At 43.0% G+C, this 23,116-nt stretch overlaps 1 pseudogene; it reads right to left on the bottom strand.

Moving 5' to 3' along the window:
• Positions 1–2,812: 2,812 nt before the first annotated feature.
• On the bottom strand, positions 2,813–4,890 carry LOC128596339 (eukaryotic translation initiation factor 1-like; annotated as a pseudogene).
• Positions 4,891–23,116: the final 18,226 nt, after the last annotated feature.

Here is a 23,116-nt window from a genome sequence, read left to right as displayed (position 1 = left end):
GGCAGGACATCAAGTTTTCCTCAATCTCCTTTGCCAGGAAGGATGCCGTCCCCTCACTGGATAGTCCCTCATATCATTCTCTTCAGCAACCCCATGGCCATTTGTCTCTTGTATCCCCCCCACCAATCTGGTTCTACTGATCCTGAATAAAGCTGTGTCCTACAGAAAAACTTCCAACACTGGAAAATCCCCACTGGAAATTGTAAGTACTACCTCCCCCACCTTAAAACTCACCAGGATCCCGGATGAGTCAACTTCCACATAAACACAACATTCCTCCCCGAATCTTCCTTTTCCTCCATAACTTCTCTTGAGATGCCTGGCTACTCTCACATGTTCAAAGCTGGGATGACCTCTTTTGAAGCCTTTAAACATCTGTGGCTTCAAGGTACCTTCCAATCCTGCCCCCCTGAGGAAACCCAACTTTTCCTCTTCCTAGTACTTTTCCTTCTGGATCTCTCTCCTGTCAATCCTGGTCCTTCTCCTCTTCCCATCAACCCTGACTGAATGTACAGGTCATCTTGCTAACTGAACGTCATATATCCATACTACCTTACCAATCCCCATTCCCTCATTAACTATGCCCGATTCTTCCCTCATACCCCTTCTTTCACTAGCCACACTTACATGCCAGAACACTGCTATGATGTTACCAAAGCCTCTGAATGTTCTTACGAAGGAAAGAAATACTGGACCAAAAAAATAACAGGCACTGGATGGTCCCATGTGCCAGAGGTGACGGGTTCAAACCCAGCCTTGGCCAAAAAAAAAATCTCCTTTTCCCACATGTCAGGCCCATGTTGGTCCTTAGTCTGCTGGACCAACCTCACGCATGTGGGATTATCAGATGGAGGAGGATCACATCAGCAAGAAACAGGACAGTGCATAAACTCCTCTCTTCCAGTACAACCCCTCCACCCTATGCGGGGTTAGACCTCACTGTTCTGCAAGCCCTACAACCACTCTCCCTTATTCCTCAGCATTTAAATACCTCCTTCTCAACTGCCCTGAACTCTTCCTCTCTTCTCTCCCCCTGAGGATGCTGTACGTGCCTTTCCTTATACCAACATCTTTTCAATCCCATACACATACCTGACACATATAACTCTTCCATTCCAGCAGAAAATAGCACAGCTCTGTTTGGCCCCATAATTACTGGCTTTCCACCCCTAGTCTCCCCCAATTTAACCTGCTTCAATCTCACCAGTACAGGAGACTCAATAGGGTTTATAAAACCTGTTCTTTCTTCCCCCAACTCAATTTTTCCATTGTCTAACTCCTTTCTGTGCCCCTCCAGGAATATTTTTCCCCTGCAGCCACTCAATCTATCACTGCCTGGATGCTAACCATTATGGTCTTTCCACCTCAGTTTTCCTCTCTCCCAAGTCTCTTTTGTGAATGAGTGCTCCCTAACTCAAGCCCTGATGCATCCCCCTACTTCCAAACAAAAAAGAGCATTTTTCCTCCCTGTACTCCTCTGAACAGGCATAGCAGCTAGACGTGGCATAGGCATTGCAGGCATCAGTACATCAACCCACTTTTACCACCAAATCTCCTTAGAACTCAACAAAGATATGGTAAAAGTAGCCGAGTCTTTAGTTACCCTACAATCCCAAATTAATTCTGTAGCTGCAGTAGTCCTCCAAAATTGCCCAGCCTTAGATTTACTTACAGCAGAAAAAGGAGGCACATGCATTTTTCTGGGAAGAAGAATGTTGTTTCTTTGTTAATCAGTCAGGAATAGTCACAGGCAAAGTAACAGAACTGTGAGAACAAATCGAACAGGTCCAAACAAATCTTGAATCATCTACTCTCTTTTCTATTCACCATCCTCTAACTGAAATTTAAACCCTGAGGCAGCCACTAGCGGTGTGGATGCTCCTGTTGCTGCAGGAAGACTGGCAGTTGAAACCAACAGACACTTTTACACCAATGCTAGAAGGAGGAACTTTTTTTTTTTTATTTCTCTTTTCAGTTTATTGCATGAAGGAGTTACAATAGTCCAAGTTAAAAGCAGACCCCAAATGGTTACATTATACAAGCTGTGAGGTTTTTAAACTTGTGACAAGGGACAGGGGGGAAATTCTACTCATTGCAAGAAAATCCTCACTTAAACTTCAGTGAGCCACAAGCACTTAAAACCCATGAACCTTTGTTGGGACCGAAATCGCTGCTGAGAGACCACCATGCACACATGTAAAAGCAAGGGAATGTCGGGCAGCGCCGGTGGCTCAGTGAGTAGGGCGCCGGCCCCATATGCTGAGGGTGGCGGGTTCAAACCCAGCCCCAGCCAAACTGCAAAAAAAAAAAATAGCCGGGTGTTGTGGCGGGCGCCTGTAGTCCCAGCCGCTTGGGAGGCTGAGGCAAGAGAATCGCGTAAGCCCAAGAGTTACAGGTTGCTGTGAGCTGTGATGTCATGGCAGTCTACCCGAGGGCGGTACAGTGAGACTCTGTCTCTACAAAAAAAAAAAAAAAAAAGCAACGGAAATGCCCAGGTCACTCCACTCTACAGCCTAGCTGCGAAGGGGCGACCTCGAAAAGGAGGAGAAGGGGAGGTCTTTAAAGGCACATAGGAAATTCCATCAGGTGTTTGTTGGGAGAGGTTGTCATTGGCTGAACTGTTGTCTAGAGGTGCTCGGCACCACCTGATACTTTGGAGGTGCCATAGGGTGAGTTTGCCTCAGAATCTTTCTGGGAAGGGATGCTTGTCCACTTCTGATAGGCTGGCCCCACTTGGGCTTATCGGTCCTGCCCAGAAGGGGCGTTACTGTGGCCTTTTTCCTTTAAGGGGGCTGGGTTCTAAAATGGAGCCTTACTTACAAAATGGAGTCACATTTGGCCTCTTCACCTTCAGCTGATCGTCCTTAGCCAGTCCAATCTCTACAAGAAATTGGCATTTGTTCTTGCGCTAGTCACCATGTAGCTGAATTACTTCTCCATATTCTGGATGCTCAATTACAGTACCGTTGCAGGCAAATTTCTTCTTAAACACCTTCATTAATTTCTTTTTATGGTAATCATCAGTGATCCCTTGAACAGTAGTAAGTGTCTTTCTGCCATTTCTCTGTTGTATCTTATGTGGATATAATCCTCAGTGCCAGCGGGAAGCAGGTCATCACCCTTACTTGCATCAGCAAAGGGGTCAAAAGAGTGGAGGTTCTGGATAGCGGACCTACAATATGATTCCTTTTCCTCAGTGGAAACGGCCTTGGAAAGGCTGCGGCGGGAGAAGGCGGGTGGGGCTTGAGAGGGTGGGAGGGGTATGGAGGTCGGGAAGCAAAGGGGCTCAAGAGGGTGGCTGCCAAGTCCTCTGCAGCGGATCAGTGACTGGGGCCTACAGGGAGGAACTTTAATCGTCAAGGAAACTCAGCTGCCTCAGGGTGTAAAACACTGAGTTCTGGGGAACCATTTTTATCCCAAACTCTTTTATACTTTTCTTCCTCAAATTTGTAACAGTTACAAAGTTACAGTTATACAGATATTAGATCATGGGGAAATTTTTAGGTAGCAGGAAAAAAAATCACAAAGAGTTAATGACTATATTTCTCAAGAAATCAGGGTGCTGTTATTTGTTATGTAGTCTCTTTCAAGGTTATCCCTGGTCAGTGTAAAGAGTTTTTATTGTTGCTGTTGTTTGTTTTTATCTTTGGAGGATGCACTCTTCTGCAGCTGTCTGCTGCATTCTCAGAACCACTAAGAAATGTAAGATTTATTTCTCCTTCCTCACTATCTCGTTTCTAATGTTCTGGGGCTCTGTGGTAGGTTTGAAGCAAAAGATTGCGGACTAAATGCAGAGGAATAAAGCAGAAGTGAACTGAGATAGGAGAGTGTTGGCAAAGGGAAGAAAGATGGAGAAAAGGGGAGGCAGAGAAGAAAAATCAAAGAGGAGAGACAGTGAGAATGAGAAGGGAGAGGTAAAAAGAATGACACATGGACAAGAGAGAGGGAGAATAAAAGTAAATAAATGAAATGAGTAAATGTGAGCAGGATCACACTGTCTTTAGTCTGTTTGGATTCTGCCCTGCTGGTCTCCATAGTGATGGGATGCAGTGGGGGGGTGGCTGCCCTAGACCTTCTGGAGTAAAGCAAACCAGGCCACAAGAGCTGGGGCAGGGCCTGGCTTGGAGGCCTCCTCTGTGCTAAGCCCACCTCTGGCTGGTTGCAGGGCTAGAGTCAGCTCTGAGAGGATTGCCTCTGGCCACCCTGGTGGTGACTGATGACCCTCCATGACTGGGCAAGGATTGCCTCCTCTGTCTGCCCTGAATTGGCACCGCTTCTTTCATGGTTCAGCCCACTCTGGTGCCAGACTGCCTTTCCTATGGATTGTAAGCTTCTTGAGGATGCTTTAGCTAGCCCAGGGGCCCTTAACTTTGCTGTGCATGGTGCTTTGGGCAAGCCCAGTTAGATCCCTTGTCTGAATGATATTTTTAAATGCATGGAGTAAAACACACAGAATTAACAAAGAAAATGGATTACACTGAAATATAATTATCAACACACTAAAATGTGATATAACAGATATGCCTCTCTATTAATACAGTATTATTAATACTGTAATACTGTAATACTCTACTTAGTCCCAGCAGGAGATCTGATAGGCATCATAATTTCAAAATAGTGATCAGCATAACTGATGCATCGTGTTATCTGTAACAATTTTGCTGTGACAGCTAAGTCCCAGGTACTACTAATACTGTTAGAAAATGCTAAATCTCAGTTAGAGGATGGTGAACAGAAAGAGTAATTTTTCCTTCCATGCTCACAGACTCACTGGATTCTGCCCATGGACTTCTTGGTGGTGGTGGTGGTGGGGCGGGGTTCTTTGGACTCAAGCTCACTGGTCAGGCCCTCCTGCCTTCCCACCTCATCTCTTGCCACTCTCTCTGCCATCCTGCCCCAGGCTTCTGGCCTTTGGGCAGTGCCTTCTTGCATGCATCAAATTCTTCCTAAGTAAGGGTCTTCACACCTCTTGTCTCTGCTAACTGGAATTCTCTTTCGGCCCCTCACCTGGTCCCTCACTCTTGTCATTTCAACTTATTTCCTCAGACAAGCTTTCTCTAATGTCCCAGGCTAGATTGGAGTATTCCTGTTTTTCTGTGACAAAATTTAGCGTATCATTTTTCCAGTGCTTATTACAATTTATAACTTATCATCAAGCAAATGGACACATAAACAAGCTATGTTTAACCATGAAGACTCTAAGCTTCATGGGAATAGTGACCACATCTGGTTTGCTCTTTGCTATAAACTCCAAGTTGGCAATGTCTGTTGCCTAACAGTGATCAGTGTATGCTTGAAGAATGGATGAAAGGATGAATGGATGAAGGGTTGGGACAATGTCTGATTTGTCTTTGTACCCTCAGTTCTCAGCCCCATGTCTAGTATATGTTGGTGCTCACTTGGTTATTGCTACATGAATTCAAGTTACCTGGCTGGATAGAAGGTTGATGAAGGTAATGCCTCACAGCTGTGTCTGGGCCCAGCCTGGTCCCCAAACCTGCTAAGACACTGCCCAGCCTTGGGACTGCCACTCCTGGGCCCAGCTGTTTAATTCCCTTGATGTTTCTTTCTTTATTTTTTAAAATATGTGATAGAACAGATATGCCTACAGATTTTTTTAAGTAAATTAATTTCAGGTTAATGTGAGGGTACAAACATCCAGGTCTAAATATTTGATTTTGTTAGGTACAGTCCCTCTGTGTTTATGTCTTACACGCAAAAGGTGTGCCAAACACCCACACTCCATACCCGTTCAGTGAGAGGACGCCAAACAACTTCCCTTCCCCCTCCTTCACTACCCCGCTCCCCAACTTGAATTGAAATGGATGTTCCTTTATTTTTGTATTCTGGCTCCCAATTTCTGGTTTCTGATTTGTGTGGCTGACTTTGGGATGAGTTTTGAGCACTGTGTTAGTTGCTGTATAGACCATCCTCATCAGTGCCCCTCTCAGTGGGTTTGGTGTCTTGTGGACATGGGGCTGGGCTGAGATGTGAGTCTCTAGCCTAGACAGAAGCAGAGAGATCTGTCTGTACTCTGGAGAGCTCAGTGCAAAACTTAGCTCCCTCCTGGCAACTCACTCATAGTTTACTTCTGATCTTTGTCACTATGCAAATAATCATGCCTTTGATATGTCTTTGCTTCTATTCAGTGAGCAAGCTGTTTAGCCACTTAGTGTCTCAGGACAGTGTGGCAGGGAGGTTGGGTGGGGTGGAGGCAGGAGAGCACAGAACAGAAAAAAGAGCCCCAGAAAAGTGGGGGAGAAGGCCCAGTCCTCCACCTGCATCATGACGTCTTCCTGCCCAGGGCAGTGGCTTGTCCTGCTGCTTTTTAGCAGTATTCATCTCATTGAGTCTTGACTTTTCCTTGCCAAGAAAAAAAAAAGGCATACTTGTGAAATTAAAGCAGAAATCTAATACTCGTGAAGTGCCACTTACCCACAGATAGGAGGATAGTGTCTTAAATTATATAATGTCGGAATTGCAAAAGCTTTTAATAAATATGTATGCTTTTAATAAATATGTATGCAAAAGTGGAAGAAAGTCTAGTTGCTGAATAATTCCACATGAAGTCATGAAATAGAGCCTGTCACAGCCCACCCATCATCAGGTGTGGGGCCTGGGTGGAGTGTGGTTGTCTAACATAATGACACGTGGCATGCAGCATTCACCTAGCAGATGTCCTTGCCAGCCCAGCACAGTGAAGGCCTTTAGTTAGAATCACAGCAAACTCTGAAGTTCTAGTTTAGCTTTCTATAGTTCAAGTTTGAGCCACTTTTCATAGCTGCTGATTAGTGTTCAGAGAGCCTGCTAAGGGCTGGTTAGGTACTCACTGGAATTAAAAGTTTTTCTTCCAAATGGCAAATGAACAAGATATTATAAGTAAAAAAAAATTTTTTTTTAATCAGTTATCACTCACACTTAGCTTGCATTTAATTTTTCTTCTTATTCAAGCTTCTTTGGAGGAAGCAACAAGAAAATACATTTGAACAAATCCACCCTGCCCCAAATATTTTCCCCTCAAGAAACCAAAGACATTCTGACAAATCTTTTTCCATTAATTAAAAATATATCTTTTATGATGGAAGGAATTTAATCCCCAAACTCTGGGTTAATTTCCTCTTCAGATACCTGCATGTAATGTTTCTGAGAGCAGATCTGATCTGATCTGATCTCAATGATTTTCTTTCAGTGCTCTTTGACCAAGGGCTAGCAAACAAATATGAGAAGGGGAGCTGCTCAGATTTTCTTCACTTTTGCTACAAAGGAACCTGTTGAGTTTGCAGAGAGAGAGGAAAGCACCCCAAGCTTTCCTTCTGGCATGGAGCAGTAGCTGGGCATTCCAATGCACTTCCTCTTCAGAGCCTCCCTCCTAGGTTCCCTGCCTTCAGTATTTATCTCCTTTCAATTAATCCTGCACAGAACTATCATGTAGACATTTTTTAAAGTGCAGGTCTTGCCATGTTGTTTTCTTGCTTTAAATAAAACTCATTCTGGAGTAAAGTATGAACTCTCCAAGGTCTTCATCCTACTTTTTATGATGCTTTGGCCAAGCCCTCTGTTCCTTGTGTAGAAACAGGCCTGGGACCCTCATCCTCGGTGGCTTTGCTTGGTCTTTTCACCATCCAAAAGCAGAGAGCCATTGTCTTTGTCCTTCCCCAGATCTCAGCGCTCTCTGGACCTGCCCTGGCTTCTTGCTACTGTTGGGGAGACAAAAGTCTACCTCAACCCTCAGGGGGACTTTTGGCTTGGCTTGAGTATTATATTGACAGTAAGCAAATTAATAGGGAAAAAGCATGCAAATTTATTTAATACAAATTTTACCTAACCACAGGAACTTTCTTAAGGAAACAAAAACCTAAAAATGCACTTGTAGTGAAATATTTAAATACTGAATTGGAGAAAGAGTAGTAAATTTTGAATATAGGACAAGGCAAAGGGGTTTAGGCCAGTATAGTTAATGTCTTGGAGAAGTGGCCAGGGGGATAGGGCTAGTCTAACTCGGTTTGTTTGTACGGATTTCCCTTGGACTCAACTTCTCATCTTCAGTGATAAAAATGATACTTTCCTTCTGGTACAGAAAGGACATCTTTCATATGGAGATTTTATCTCCATTTAAGTTTCCTTTTAAGAAAGTGAAAGAGATTCAGAGTAATCTTCTAGTACTTGCTGTTTTTAAGTGTCTTTAACTCAAAATAGTCACTATGCTAAAGTGACATTCTGGGGATAGCACTATGGATTCCATTTCTTCTTAGTATTGGTGCTTCCATTTAGAGGCCTGCAAGACACATCTGTAGTTGACAAGCTGGGTTTATTATTGACTCAGTGAGGGAGAATGTTCACTCAGTAGGAGGATATTAGATCAAACCTTTAATAGAGTTTGGGCTTTGGTTAAGTAATTTTGGGGAGAGTCTAAGGAAGTGGATGCTTGCTATGCATTGAGAAGGCAGGAACAATTTTATGATTTGGTATCTTAATAACTGTTACTGGCAGGCAGGACAGACTGGAGTGAGAACAAACCATGATTAGCAATGCAAAAGTCACTAACTTTAGCCAAGAGAGGGAGATGTTAAGTAGGTTGCAGGTAGTAGTCTTCTTATAGTCTGATGACCTTGCCTGATGTCGGTGTTCTGTGAGACTCGGTATACATAACATAAGGACAACATGATCTAGCTGTGTCAGAGCAGTTCTCAGATGTTAGGGGCCCACACTTTCTTTGGGGACCCTCCACCTCTTGTATTATGCAACAGTCCTCTATGCAATGGCTTCTTTCTTCACTTAATTTTATGAGCTCCCTGAGGCCAAGCCTCAGCCTGACCCATGTCGGTCCCTTGCAGTGTAAAACCTGAGGCTCTTCCTATTTAAAAGTAGACACAATGGAATATCAAGTCAGATAATTAGCTGAGTGTGGTGGCTTATGCCTATAATTCCAGCACTCCGGGAGGCTGAGGTGGAAGGATTGTTTGAGCTCAGGAGTTCAAGACCATCCTGAGCAACTGTAAGACCCACCTCTATTAAAAGTAGAAAAAGTTTAAAAACTTAAAAAATTAACAAAAATAAAAAGTTAGCCAGGCTCTGTGGCTACTTGGGAGGCTGGGGCAGGAGGATTACTTGAGTCCAAGAGTTTGAGGTAGCTATGAGCTAGGGTGATCCCACTGTGCTTTATTGTGGGTGACAAACTGAGATCCTGTCTCAAAAAATAAAAATAAAAAACCCAAAATCCAAACCAGAAAATGGCTTTTAAAACTTTAAGAGATATAGGGGTGAGAACCTCAACTCTCCGAATTGCACATGGCTCCAGAAGCCACATTATTGCTCCTCCCTATGTTGACATCAATAGGGGATGGAGAAGAGAATATTTATTGCCATTGTTTCTCCCTGCCTGGCTGGAGCTGGCAGTGGCTGCGTTTCGTGGGTAGCTTCTTTCTATAGCTCTCTCCAGGTTTTAGTAAACACTCCTCCACTGCCCTTGAATTTAACCCTGCACACATTCTGCAAACAGTCCCTTTGTTAAATTACCCTTGAGTGTGGTCTATTTCCAGTAGGTTTCTAATATGTTTCAGTATGAATTGATACTATTAGGTTTTCATATTAAGTCAGAACCACTGGTTCCACTTACACAGACCAATAGCAATGAAGTGGATCTGTATCTCCTGGTGGGGATCTGCATCCCCTGGCTGAAAGTTTCCTGACATTTTCTTTGATCCCCTGACTCAGAGTGGGCTGGTTTATCTAGCCATCAATCTGAGTGGCTTCTTGTATCCTTTAGTGTTTTTCAAACTGTGCAGTCTATGGAATTGATTTAGAGAGTCATGACCCCACACTAAAAAAAAAAAGAACAGAAATCGTTAGAATACATTCCACAAAGTAAAGGTAAGTACTGTTTTTATTAAACTTTGGCTTCAGCTGTGTGTTTGTATGTGTGTGGGAATCTGCATAGAGTTGCAATGTATAATGTACATTGCAAGGCTGTACCCCAGCCTGTAGATTCTGAAAACCCTTGTTCCAAAGATAGCTGCAAAGGTCTCAGGAGACCTGACTGGTTGTTGGAGCTCCAGCCTGTGCTGCACCCCCACATTCACTGTGGGTCTCAAAGAGGGATGTATGCTGCAGATACCTGGGGACCAGGAAGCCTAAAGCTCATACTAAAGCCCCTCCGTTCTGAGTGATACAGGGTTCCCCCATTCAAGGCTGGCCAGGGGACCCAGTTTTTCTATGCCTGGGCAAATTCATTGAAAGAAAGCCCTAATCTTTTGCCCTATGCTGGAGGGACTGCATTCATTCATTTGTCGATAATGCTCATTAACTGCAAGTCCTGGCCAAATGTAATTTTCTAGACCTTGTACACCTAGACAAAGGACTGGTGCAGAAACTTCTCACTTGTGTGTTTCCCTCTGCCAGAAGCTCTGGTGCTTTTTAGTCCTTCTGTCCAGAAGCTCTGTTGCTTTTTACTCCTCCTTTCTGTCTAAAAAAATCCTATCTTACCAATAATCTGTGATTCGTGGGTTCACTCTTTGAATCCTTGAGACCAAAGACATACTGAAGAAAGAAATTCTGGTAACATGAGGACTTCGCTTTGGGGGACACTGCTTCTCCAAGAGATGAATTGGAGAGGAAAGCAGTGGTCTGCTCTTTGGGTGACCCTGGGAGGCAAGTCAGGGTGGTGAGGAAGGGCAGGAGCAGAGCAGCAGGTCCCCTGTTCACTTAGCTCAGTGGGTGCTGGCTGCCTTGCAGACTGCTGGAATCCCCCAGAGGCACCTCAGGTTTTATGCATCCTTATATCCCAGCACCAGCACAGGAGCTTTGCACTCAACATGCATCTGCTGAATACACAAATGACTCCAGTCCTGCTCCTGACCCTCTAGGGAGGCAGTATGGAAAGAGAATGGGCTTTGTAGTCAGAACCAGACACCCATCTGTCACTTTGGAATTTGTTCTTTAATCTCTCTTTTTTTTTTTTTATTAAATCATAACTGTATACATTGATATGATCATAGGGCATCATACACTCGCTTCATAGACCATTTGACACATTTTTATCACAGTGGTTAACATAGCCTTTCCGGCGTTATCTCAGTTACTGTGCCAAAAGCTTTACTTTCTACATCTACCAAGTTTCGCAAATACCCCTGTAAGATGCACCACAGGTGTGATCCCACCGATCCCCCTCCCTTTACCCACCCCCCCTTTCCCACTTCCCCCTAATCTCTTGATGCTATACCAAAATGCATTTTTGGGGGTGATAGTTTCACTTTGTCACCCTCCATAGAGTGTGGTGGCATCACAGCTCACAGCAACCTTAGTAGCTGGGACTGTCCCACCCAAGTTGCTGGGACTACAGGCAACCCACCACAAAACCAAGCCATTTTTTTTTTTTAGAGACAGGGTCTTGCTCAGGCTGGTCTCGAACCTGTTAGCTCACAAAGTGCACCCGCCTTGGTTTGCCTCAGCCTCCCAGAGTGCTAGGATTACAGGCGTGAGGCACCACGCCCAGATGTAAAATGCATTTTAAATGAAGTCATGACTTCAAGCAGAGGACCTGACACATATTTGATGTCTTGGCAATGTGATTTTTCTTCTCTCCCTTAAACTCCTTCTCTTGCTTACGATACCAGAATTTCAGGTTCTTGGTTTCCGCGATAGATGGACCACAGGATCAGTGGTAAGTCAGGATTTATTTACAGAAACAAAAAATTACAACAACTACAAAAGTCAAACCTCCTGACAGAGAGAACCCAGGAGGGGACCAAGCTCTCCTGCTCCCTCCTCGAGGTCTGTCTTTGAGCTCTCTGCTCAGGGGTTTATATAGTGGCAGGAGGGTTGTTCTTCTAGGGTGCGAGTCCTGTCAGTTACAGCCAGCTGTCCAGTGAACTCTCCGGCCTTGGAAACTGACAGGGAATCCACCAGTCAGAAGTGCACGTAGAGGAGACAGCAAGGCGCCATCCCCTGAGAAGTGCACTTGGAGGAGAGAGCAGGGTGCCAGCATCTTCCCCGCAGGTGTCTGGCTCTTGCAGCAAGCTGGTTCCTGTTCCTTTGTCCCCAGGAGCATCAACACCTCCAGGGCTAAGGCAGCAGGTCATGGTGCTGCCTTGTCCTGCATCACTTACACACCTGCTATAGTTTTACCACCATTTAAATAGTCTATGGTCTGCCTGCCTCCAAGAAGACCACTCCCTTGTGTTGCAACTATTTCCAGTTTTGTGGTTAATGTCTATCTCTTTGTAGTGTGCCTTCATTGTTCCTGGTTGTATTCACCTTGGCTTCTTTTATTGGAGATTAAATAACTGGAAAGGCAGAAGAAGAGTGAAGAATGAAGCATGGTTTGTTTTGTTTTCTTTCGTTTTCAGGCCCTCATCTCCTGTTCAGATAAGCCCGGACTGTTGGTCCTTGTACCTCCCTGGGTCTGTTCCTGTGCATTTCCAAGCTCACTCTCTGATCCTTAGTACTGACGTGCACCAGAGACCTGGCCCCATCACAGAGCAGAGACTTCTTGCTGTAATGTTGCAATCATTGCACAGTCTGTTGGTGGTAATAATGTGAAATTTAGCTTTCTGAGAAATGTAGGGGTTTCTTGAGGACAATAGTTAACAGTGATAATCTTTATGTTCATCTTTTTTTTTTATTTTCCTGGGGAAGTGGAGGGAAAGTCATTAAATGTTTGGTGAGCATCAAGGTTTTGAGATTTGTAAAGGTTTTGAGGCAGTATAGTGAATAGTTTTTATGGGAATCAGTGAGTGACTGAATGTACCTGGAGCAGGGAAGAGGTGTTAAGTGGAACAAACAGGCTGAGTGCCCAGATATCCCTGGGCACTGCTTCCTAGTTCCTCTTCCCCAAGGCACTGCCAGGGCTCAGGACAGAGATCAAGTCTGGATCCTCCCACAGAGAGGCCAGAGTCAGACCTGGAGCCCAAGGCAGGACACCTTTGCTTGCTATTCCAGGGAAAGTCTGCAGATGCCACCATGGCCCAGGGGCTGGGGGACTCAGGGGCTCCTAGGAATGACAGGGGGAACCTAGATCCAAAATTCCATCACTCGTTTCCATCAAGTACTCCCCACACCCCTTACACAAACCTACACCATTAGATGGGCAGTTCTTTAAGACCCAGACTCTGGTCTTCTATGTTGGGTCTTACTCTGAGCATGGTAAGCAGCAATGGCCAAGAAAACATTTGCTGAAGGACTGACCCAATGAACAAATTAGTGAGTGAAAGAAAATAGATCTGCATGCTCCAGGTTGTGTTGGGGATCTGAGTCTTTCTGGATCCCATGGTCCCCACTGTGGTCATGCTGGGCTGTGCTGTTCCCTGTAAGGCTGAGCCCCTCCCAGAACAAATGCAATGGAGTTCCTCGATGCCACTCATGCAAAAGGCTGAGGGAGTTTGTTTTGATGTCTCCCTTTCAGCCAAAAGGAATGTTAACTCCTGTAATGAAATAGCCTGAGTTAGGTGAATCTTTGTGAAGATTCTTGGTCTGTGTGGGGCAGGAGTTGCAGGTGTGATTGAGAGCAGTAGTGACTTCTTCCAGAGAACCCTGCTGCTGCTTGTCCTTTGTGTATGGGAGGGATTGGGCAGACTGGGCTTTGTGAGTTTTTTTCTCACTCCTCCTGTAAGCTAATCTTCAACTTGCTGTGCTCTATTCTCTGGTTTCCCCCATGAGGCTCTAAGCTCCTTGCTAGCAGAGGCCATGTCTACATTTCCTTGTGAGACCCAACATGTCTCTCATGTGGTTGGTGTCCAATCATTCTGCAGTTGCCATATGAATAGGGTGTTTAAAGGCAAGTGGTGTTTCAATTATTTTGGCTTTCTAGAAAAGCCAGGGATGGAAATCCTGCTGTCTTTTCTTGTGTTTATCTTTTAAGAATGAGAAGAGAGACTCAGCGCCTATAGCTCAAATGGCTAAGGCGCCAACCATGTACACAGGAGCTGGCGGGTTTGAATCCAGCCTGGGCCTGCCTAACAATGACAATTGTAATCAAAAAATAGCCAGGCATTGTGGTGGGCGCCTGTAGTCCCAGCTACTTGGGAAGATTAGGCAAGAGGATTGCTTGAGCCCAAGAGTTTGAGGTTGCTGTGAGCAGAGATGCCATGGCACTTTACCCAGGGTGAGAGCTTGAGCGTCTGTCTCAAAAAAAAAAAAACAAAGTATGAGAAGAGAGAGAACACATAGTAGCATCTACTGCAACAAATCAAATGTCATTATGTGCACGCTGATGGCAGGCTGTTTCTCATTTCCCCAAATGATCAATCCCATTGTGCTATGCCCATGTTAGATTGTTTAGAGAAAACAGATGAGAGATGTTATAATACTCAATAACCTGAAATTTCATTAGGATGGAGACAGAAGGTGTCTGTTTATTTTTAAGTGAAGCACAGCATTCAGGAATGACTCACTGGTGACGAGGGAGAACACGGAGGGAAATACAGCATGGTTGCAGTAGGCTATGAATTAAAGCAAATGACTGCCCCCAAACAGATGAGTGGCCTCCAACCCCTGTTACCTGAAGGGAGGTAAATTGGCCAAAAATTTGGCCAGACAAGGCTTAGTTTCCACAGTAGCCTTTCATTCTTGAGCTTAAAAGAAAACTTCCAATGGCCAAATTGCGCCCCAGGCGAGTGAAACCAAACTCTGTGGGGACAGAACAAGTGCAAGTGAGGCTGAACCCCTTCTAACATTATGGTATAGGTGGTTCAAAACTCTTAAGTGGCCAGGTGCAGTGAATCATGCCTGTAATTCCAGCACTCTGAGGTGAGTGGATTTCTTAAGCCCAGGAGTTCAAGACCAGCATCCCTACTAAGAACAACTCCCCATCTCTACTAAAAATAGAAAAAACTACCCGGGCATTCTGGTGGGTGCCTTCAGTCCCCACTACTCAGGAGGTGGAGGCAGGATAATCTTTTTTTTTTTTCTTTTTAAGACAGAGTCTCACTATGTTACCCTTTGGTAGAATCCTGTGGCGTCACAGCTCACAGCAACCTCAAACTCCACAACGCCCAGCTATATTTTGTTTGTAGTTGTCGTTGTTTGGCAGGCCCGGGCTGGATTCAAGCCCTCCAGCTCCAGTGTATGGCGCCATAGCTGCTAAGCTACAAGCTCTGAACCAGAATAATCTCTTGAGTCCGAGAGTTTGAGGTTGCTTTGAGCTATGATGTTGCCACAGCACACTGACCAGGGCAACAGAGTGAGACTCTGTCTCAAAAAAGGAAAACCAAAAACACAACATCTTGAGCGACCTCTTGGATCTGCCAGAAAATGTGGAATACAGAGGGAGCATGATTATCAAAAAGCACCCACTAGGCTGGCCACCCATAGCTCAGTGGTTAGGGCTCCAGCCACATACACTAGGGGGCTTTCGGATTTGAACTCAGCCCGAGCCTGCTAAACAACAGTTACAACTACAACAACAAAAACAAACATAGCCAGGTGTTGTGGCAGGTGCCTGGAGTCCCAGCTAGTTGGGAGGCTGAGGCAAGAGAATCACGTAAGCCCAAGAGTTTGAGGTTACTGTGAGCTTTGATGCCATGGCACTTTACTGAGGGTGACATAGTGAGAATCCATCTCAAAAAAAACAAACAAACCAAAAAAAAACCACCCACAAAACATGCTGTGGGCTCCCTTTGTAGGCAGTCCTTCTGAGCCTGCTGCCCATCTCTGCCCTGAATCTGGGAAAGTCCTGATGTGATGCTCTTTGTTTACCAGTCAGAGAAGAGAAAGGTCCAGAGATCAGACACCTCTGGAATGAGGGCTCCATTTGGAAAGTGGTAAAATGTATTATTTGGTGTCAGTGAGAAAGCAGGAGAAGTAGATGTAGTCCCTGAAGTTTGGCACTTTCTGCTGGCACGTGGCAGAGCAGGCAGCGACCTCTGGAATGCAGATTCATTTGGGAATGCCACCATGGGTGGAATGCAGACTTAAAATTCCACTCACTCAAGCATTCACTACCTTTTTATGAAAACCCCACTTCTCATTAAAATTACCAGTTTAATTAAAAGTATGGTCTTCTGTCAAGTAAACCTAAGAAATTACCTTTCCTCATTTGAAATGCTATAAAAAATAAGTTTTGCTAGGCTGTGGGCTGTACTCTTGGGACAGGTTTTTTAAAAAAGTACTGGATATTGCTTTCAACATTCTTTAATTGCCTAAATTAATAATGGCATTTTTTCTTTGGTTTCTGTAAGAGACAAATGAATTTGAATCTCTCTCCAAAGACCTGAGTCTTCCGCTCTCTCTTTCTGATTGCATTTTGCATTCATTATAGATTTTGAAATTATCTGCAAGGTCACTTCTTCTACGTATGCCAACCTCCCCCAACCCTACCTTTTCCTTCTAGCCTCTAGTTCCAAAGGTTTTGCTTGGAAAAGGAAATAGAATGAAAGTTTCTGGGCTTTTCTAAAGTATTGGCCACAAATCCCCACAGACCAGATATTCATTTTGATTTTATTACAGAAAAAAATAATTCTCCTTAGGGAAATTACAGAGAGATGAGAAGAAATACAAGCACTTTATATTTTATTGTTAAATGAGCTATTCAGCCTACCTGAAAAGTACTATATACTTGTCGAAAAAAATCTGTCCCCCCCCTTTGATTTTTTTGAGACAGACTCACTATGTCACCCTTGGTAGAGTGCTGTGACATCACAGCTCACAACAACCTCAAACTCTTGGGCTCAAGCGATTCTCTTGCTTCAGCCTTCTGTGTAGCTGGGACCACAGGCGCCTGTCACAACACCTGGCCATCCTTTTGGGGGGTGTTGTAGTTGTCAGTGTTGTTTAGCAGGCCCAGACCAGGCTCGAACCCACCACCTTCAGTGTATGTGGCTGGCACCCTACTCACTGAGTATGGGCATCTGGCCCTTTTTTTAATGTGTATGTTACGACCAACAGGACCTTAACTAATACACATAAATATTGTCTTAAAAACCCCAAAGATACAAAGGACACAAGGAAAACAACAACAAAATGCTGTCTTTGATATCCTTAGGAAAAGGCATAGTAAAGAGGATGACATTTTCAAATGTCTAAGATGTCCATGTCAAGGGAAATAAAATACAGTTACTGACTTTGAAATGGATAGCCATTTGATTATTTCAGAGAATATTTGGTAAAATGGGCAGTTATGCTGATGAAATAAATTGATTTGTACCACTTAATGAGAAATTTCATCTTTTTAATATAGAAATAACTAGTCCTGGGTGGTGCCTGTGGTTCAAAGGGGTTGGGTGCCAGTCCCATATGCTGGAGATGGCAGGTTCAAACCCAGCCCTGGCCAAAAACTGCAAAAAATAAATAAATACATAAATACATAAATAAATAAATAACTGGTCCTGTGGATAATCTTTTTATTCAAGAACACTATAGCCAAGAAATCTTTCAAATGATCATTATACAATGAACGCCCTGAGGCTTTGAAAAACATTTATTTCAAAATTATCATAAGCGTAAAATGATTCACCAATACAAAAACAAAAGAGAGACAAAAAACAACTAAATGCTAAGTGCCATCAAATTTTCCCAGGCAAAAATAAATGGACAGATTTTTTTTCCTTTTCTAAAGTAATAGTAGCCAAACAGATTTAAAATCTTATTGCTGAGGTGGAGCAAGATGACAGCCGAGTAACAGCTTTCTTGCATCTGGGCACCGTGAGTCTGGGGAGATAGAACTCCAGGCATCTCTGGCTGGTGGGATCTGCCTATCATCACCCCTGCGTGGATACAGGGAGTCAGCAAGAGACTTCTGTACCCCACGAGGAGGACTAAAACAGTGGAAAACCAGCAAGTGGTCACGTGTGTTCAATCTGTCTAAACCCGCCCGCAACTGTAAGTTCAGTAGCAGCAAGACTGCAAACCAGAAAGGCCTAACCTGTGAACTGTTTTGGTGTCTTTGGACTTGGCACTCAGTTGAACTGCCTTGGGAGAGCCTGAGCAGGAGTGCGGAGAACTTTGGCCTTTGTCTACGGCCCCAGTCTGAGCCACTGAGCCAGACGGAGCTAATAGTGTTTGGTGTTGGGTCACAGGGAGCCATTGTGAGCGATCTGCCCCGGCAAGCTCCGCCCTCAGGGTCGCAGAGCTAGAATCGGGTGGGAGCTGGTAACCCAGTGACCAAGTAGCCTAAGGGCGGGGTCTGAGCCGCCTTGCAGCCCTAACCCTCAGGGGCAGAGTGAGACCAGTTTTGGCACACAGGGTAAGTGGATAGCCACTTCAGCAGTGATTCCAGCGACAAGCACTTTCCTCGGAAAGCTTCTGCTCAGCAAGTGAACAAGTGCAAAGTGCCTTTTAAGTGGGCTGAAGAGAGATTTAGGGTGTCTACGTGCTGGGGTTTGAGAAATTAGCACCCTCCAGTCGTATCAGAACTGTGATTAACATCTCATACCACAGAAGACCACGTGTTGCGCAGACAATATTCAATAACATATACATACTGCTTTGTTTTTGGTTGTTTTCTTCTTTTTCTTTTTTTTTTCTTTTCTTTTTTTGGTTTGGTTGTTTTTTTTTTTTGTTTATTTTGATGTTGTTGATGTCATTTTGTTATATAAGTTCAACCTTTTCTATACAGATCCTTTTTCTTTCTCAATTTTTCTAGTTTAATTATAATTTCCCATTGCTGTCTTTTTCAATAATTAGAACTTCATTTTTGCTAGTGTTTCTACTGCTATTATTTGGTTTTTCACCCAGTTTTATCCCATAAAGTTTTCTGTTTGCTTGTTTTGGTTTAATTTATAGCATTTTTGTCTTTCCTCTCTACTTGGTGGAGGTGGGGTACTGTGTCTGATCGGCTTAGCAAAGAGCTGCTGACCTCAAGGGAACCACCCAACTGGGCACCCCCAGAAGGTGGGTTTCTTTTAAGGTTGTGTCAAAGTACCCTACTGTACACCTATACTGTTCTGTCTCCCTCTTTCTGTGCCTCTCTTCTTTTTGCCAAAATTCCTTTTACCCACCCGCTCTCCTTTCTCTATTTTTCTTTTTTTCTTATCACTCGGTCCTCCTTTCTTTCATCCCTTTTTTGCTCTTCAACCTTCGCACCCCTCTGGTCCTGTAACCCTTAGTCCACAGGCACGAGAACTTAAAGAGAAAGAGGAAGTGAAAGGAAAATTAGGGCAAGGAAACACATAAAAGAAACCACTCATGAGGAAGAATCAGCAGAAAACTCCAGGCAACATGAAGAACCAGTCCAGAACAACCCCGCCAAGGGACCATGAGGTAGCTACTGCAGATGATACCACCTATGAAGAAATGCTAGGAATGACAGAAAGGGAATTTAGAATACACATGTTGAAACCAATGAAAGAAATGATGGAAACAACGAAGGAAACTGTTAATAAAGTGGAAAATAACCAAAAGGAAATCCAAAAACAGAATCAAATAAGAGATGAACGATATGAAGAATATAAAAAGGATATAGCAGAACTGAAGGAAATGAAACAGTCAATTAGGGAACTTAAAGATGCAATGGAAAGTATCAGCAACAGGTTAGACCATGCAGAAGAAAGAATTTCAGAGGTAGAAGACAAAGTTCTTGAGATAACTCAGATAGTAAAAGAGGCAGAAAAGAAGAGAGAGAAAGCAGAATGTTCACTGTCAGAATTATGGGACTTTATGAAGCGTTCCAACATACGAGTTATAGGAATTCCAGAAGGGGAAGAAGAATGCCCCAGAGGAATGGAAGTCATACTAGAGAATATTATAAAAGAAAATTTCCCAAATATCACCAAAAATTCTGACACACTGCTTTCAGAGGGATATCGGACCCCAGGTCACCTCAACTCTAACTGAGCTTCTCCAAGACACATTGTGATGAACCTCTCCAAAGTCAAGACAAAAGAAAAGATTCTGCAAGCTGCCAGGAGTAAGCGCCAGTTGACCTACAGGGTCAAATCCATCAGAGTGATCGCAGACTTCTCTAATGAAACCTTCCAAGCAAGAAGACAATGGTCATCTACCTTTAATCTACTTAAACAGAACAATTTCCAGCCCAGAATTCTGTACCCTGCTAAGCTAAGCTTCAAAATTGACGGAGAAATCAAATCATTTATGGATATACAAACATTGAGGAAATTCGCCACAACAAGACCAGCTCTACAGGAAATACTTCAACCTGTTCTGCACACTGACCACCACAATGGATCAGCAGCAAAGTAAGAACTCAGAAAATAAAGGACAGACCCTAACCTCCACACTGATGCAAAAGATAAAACTAAGCAATGGACTCTCACCAGATAGGATGAATAGAATACTACCACACTTATCAATTATCTCAATAAATGTTAATGGCTTGAATTCCCCACTGAAGAGACATGGATTGGTTGACTGGATTAAGAAACACAAGCCATCCATTTGCTGTCTGCAAGAAACACACGTGGCTTCAAAAGACAAATTAAAGCTCCGAGTCAAGGGTTGGAAGACAATTTTTCAGGCAAATGGAATTCAGAAGAAAAGAGGAGTTGCAATCTTATTTTCAGATACATGTGGATTTAAAGCAACTAAAGTCAAAAAAGACAAAGATGGTCACTTTATATTGGTCAAGGGAAAAATACAACAAGAAGACATTTCAATTCTAAATATCTATGCACCCAATATGAATGCTCCCAGATTCTTGAAACAGACCTTACTCAGTCTGACCAATATGATATCTGATAATACCATAATAACAGGGGACTTTAATACTCCTCTTACAGAGCTGGACAGATCTTCTAAACAGAAATTAAACAAAGATATAAGAGATTTAAAAGAGACCCTAGAACAATTGTGCTTGACAGACGCATATAGAACACTCCTCCCCAAAGATAAAGAATATACATTCTTCTCATCACCCCATGGAACATTCTCCAAAATTGATCATATCCTAAGACACAAAACAAATATTAACAGAATCAAAAGAATTGAAATTTTACCTTGTATCTTCCCAGACCATAAGGCACTAAAGGTGGAACTCAATTCTAACAAAAATGCTCGACCCCACCCAAAGACATGGAAATTAAACAATCTTCTGTTGAATAACAGATGGGTGAAGGAAGAAATAAAACAGGAAATCATTCACTTCCTTGAGCATAACAACAATGAAGACACAAGCTAACAAAACCTGTGGGACACTGCAAAAGCAGTTTTGAGAGGAAAATTCATCGCTTTAGATGCCTATTTTCGAAAAACAGAAAGAGAGCACATCAACAATCTCACAAGAGATCTTATGGAATTGGAAAAAGAAGAACAATCTAAGCCCAAACTGAATAGAAGAAAAGAAATATCCAAAATCAAATCAGATATCAATGAAACTGAAAACAAAAGAATCATTCAGAAAATTAATAAAACAAGGAGTTGGTTTTTTGAAAAAATAAATAAAATAGATAAACCATTGGCCAGACTAACGAGGAATACAAAAGTAAAATCTCTAGTAATCTCAATCAGAAATAATAAAGCGGAAATAACAACTGATCCCACAGAGATACAAGAGATCATCTCTGAATACTACCAGAAACTCTATGCCCAGAAATTTGACAATGTGAAGGAAATGGATCAATATTTGGAATCACACCCTCTCCCTAGACTCAGCCAGGAAGAAATAGAGCTCCTGAACAGACCAATTTCAAGCACAGAGATCAAAGAAACAATCAAAAATCTTCCAACCAAAAAATGCCCTGGTCCAGATGGCTTCACACCAGAATTCTATCAAACCTTCAAGGAGGAGCTTATTCCTGTACTGCAGAAATTATTCCAAAAAAATTGAGGAAGAAGGAATCTTCCCCAACACATTCTATGAAGCAAACATCACCCTGATACCAAAACCAGGAAAAGATTCAAACAAAAATGAGAATTTCAGACGAATCTCACTCATGAATATAAATGCAAAAATCCTCAACAAAATCCTAGCCAATAGATTACAGCTTATCATCAAAAAAGTCATTCATCATGATCAAGTAGGCTTCATCCCAGGGATGCAAGGCTAGTTTAACATACGCAAGTCTATAAACATTATCCACCATATTAACAGAGGCAAAAATAAAAATCACATGATCCTCTCAATAGATGCAGAAAAAGCATTTGATAAAATCCAGCATCCTTTTCTAATTAGAACACTGAAGAGTATAGGCATAAGTGGCACATTTCTAAAACTGATTGAAGCTATCTATGACAAACCCACAGCCAATATTTTACTGAATGGAGTAAAACTGAAAGCTTTTCCTCTTAGAAGTGGAACCAGACAAGGTTGTCCTCTGTCACCTTTACTATTCAACGTAGTGCTGGAAGTTCTAGCCAATACAATTAGGCAAGACAAGGAAATAAAGGGAATCCAAACGGGAGCAGAGGAGGTCAAACTCTCCCTCTTTGCTGACGACATGATCTTACACTTAGAGAACCCCAAAGACTCAACCACAAGACTCCTAGAAGTCATCAAAAATAATGTAATGTTTCAGGATATAAAATCAATGTCCACAAGTCAGTAGCCTTTGTATACACCAATAACAGTCAAGATGAGAAGCTAATTAAGGACACAACTCCCTTCACCATAGTCTCAAAGAAAATGAAATACCTAGGAATATACCTAACGAAGGAGGTGAAGGACCTCTATAAAGAAAAGTATGAAATCCTCAGAAAGGAAATAGCAGAGGATATTAACAAATGGAAGAACATACCATGCTCATGGATGGGAAGAATCAACATTGTTAAAATGTCTATAATTCCCAAAGCAATCTACCTATTCAATGCCATTCCTATCAAAATACCAACATTGTACTTTCAAGATTTGGAAAAAATGATTCTGCGTTTTGTATGGAACCGGAAAAAACCCCATATAGCTTAGGCAGTTCTTAGTAACAAAAATAAAGCTGGGGGCATCAGCATACCAGATTTTAGTCTGTACTACAAAGCCATAGTGCTCAAGACAGCATGGTACTGGCACAAAAACAGAGACATAGACACTTGGAATCGAATTGAACACCAAGAAATGAAACTAACATCTTACAACCACTTAATCTTCGATAAACCAAAGAAGAACATACCTTGGGGGAAAGACTCCCTATTCAATAAATGGTGTTGGGAGAACTGGATGTCTACATGTAAAAGACTGAAACTGGACCCACACCTTTCCCCACTCACAAAAATTGACTCAAGATGGATAAAGGACTTAAAT

This window comes from Nycticebus coucang, chromosome 10 (genome assembly GCF_027406575.1).
Source record: "Nycticebus coucang isolate mNycCou1 chromosome 10, mNycCou1.pri, whole genome shotgun sequence".
Taxonomy (NCBI): domain Eukaryota; kingdom Metazoa; phylum Chordata; class Mammalia; order Primates; family Lorisidae; genus Nycticebus; species Nycticebus coucang.
The sequence above is the reverse complement of the archived record's forward strand: the minus strand, read 5'-3'. Positions and strand labels throughout refer to the sequence as shown.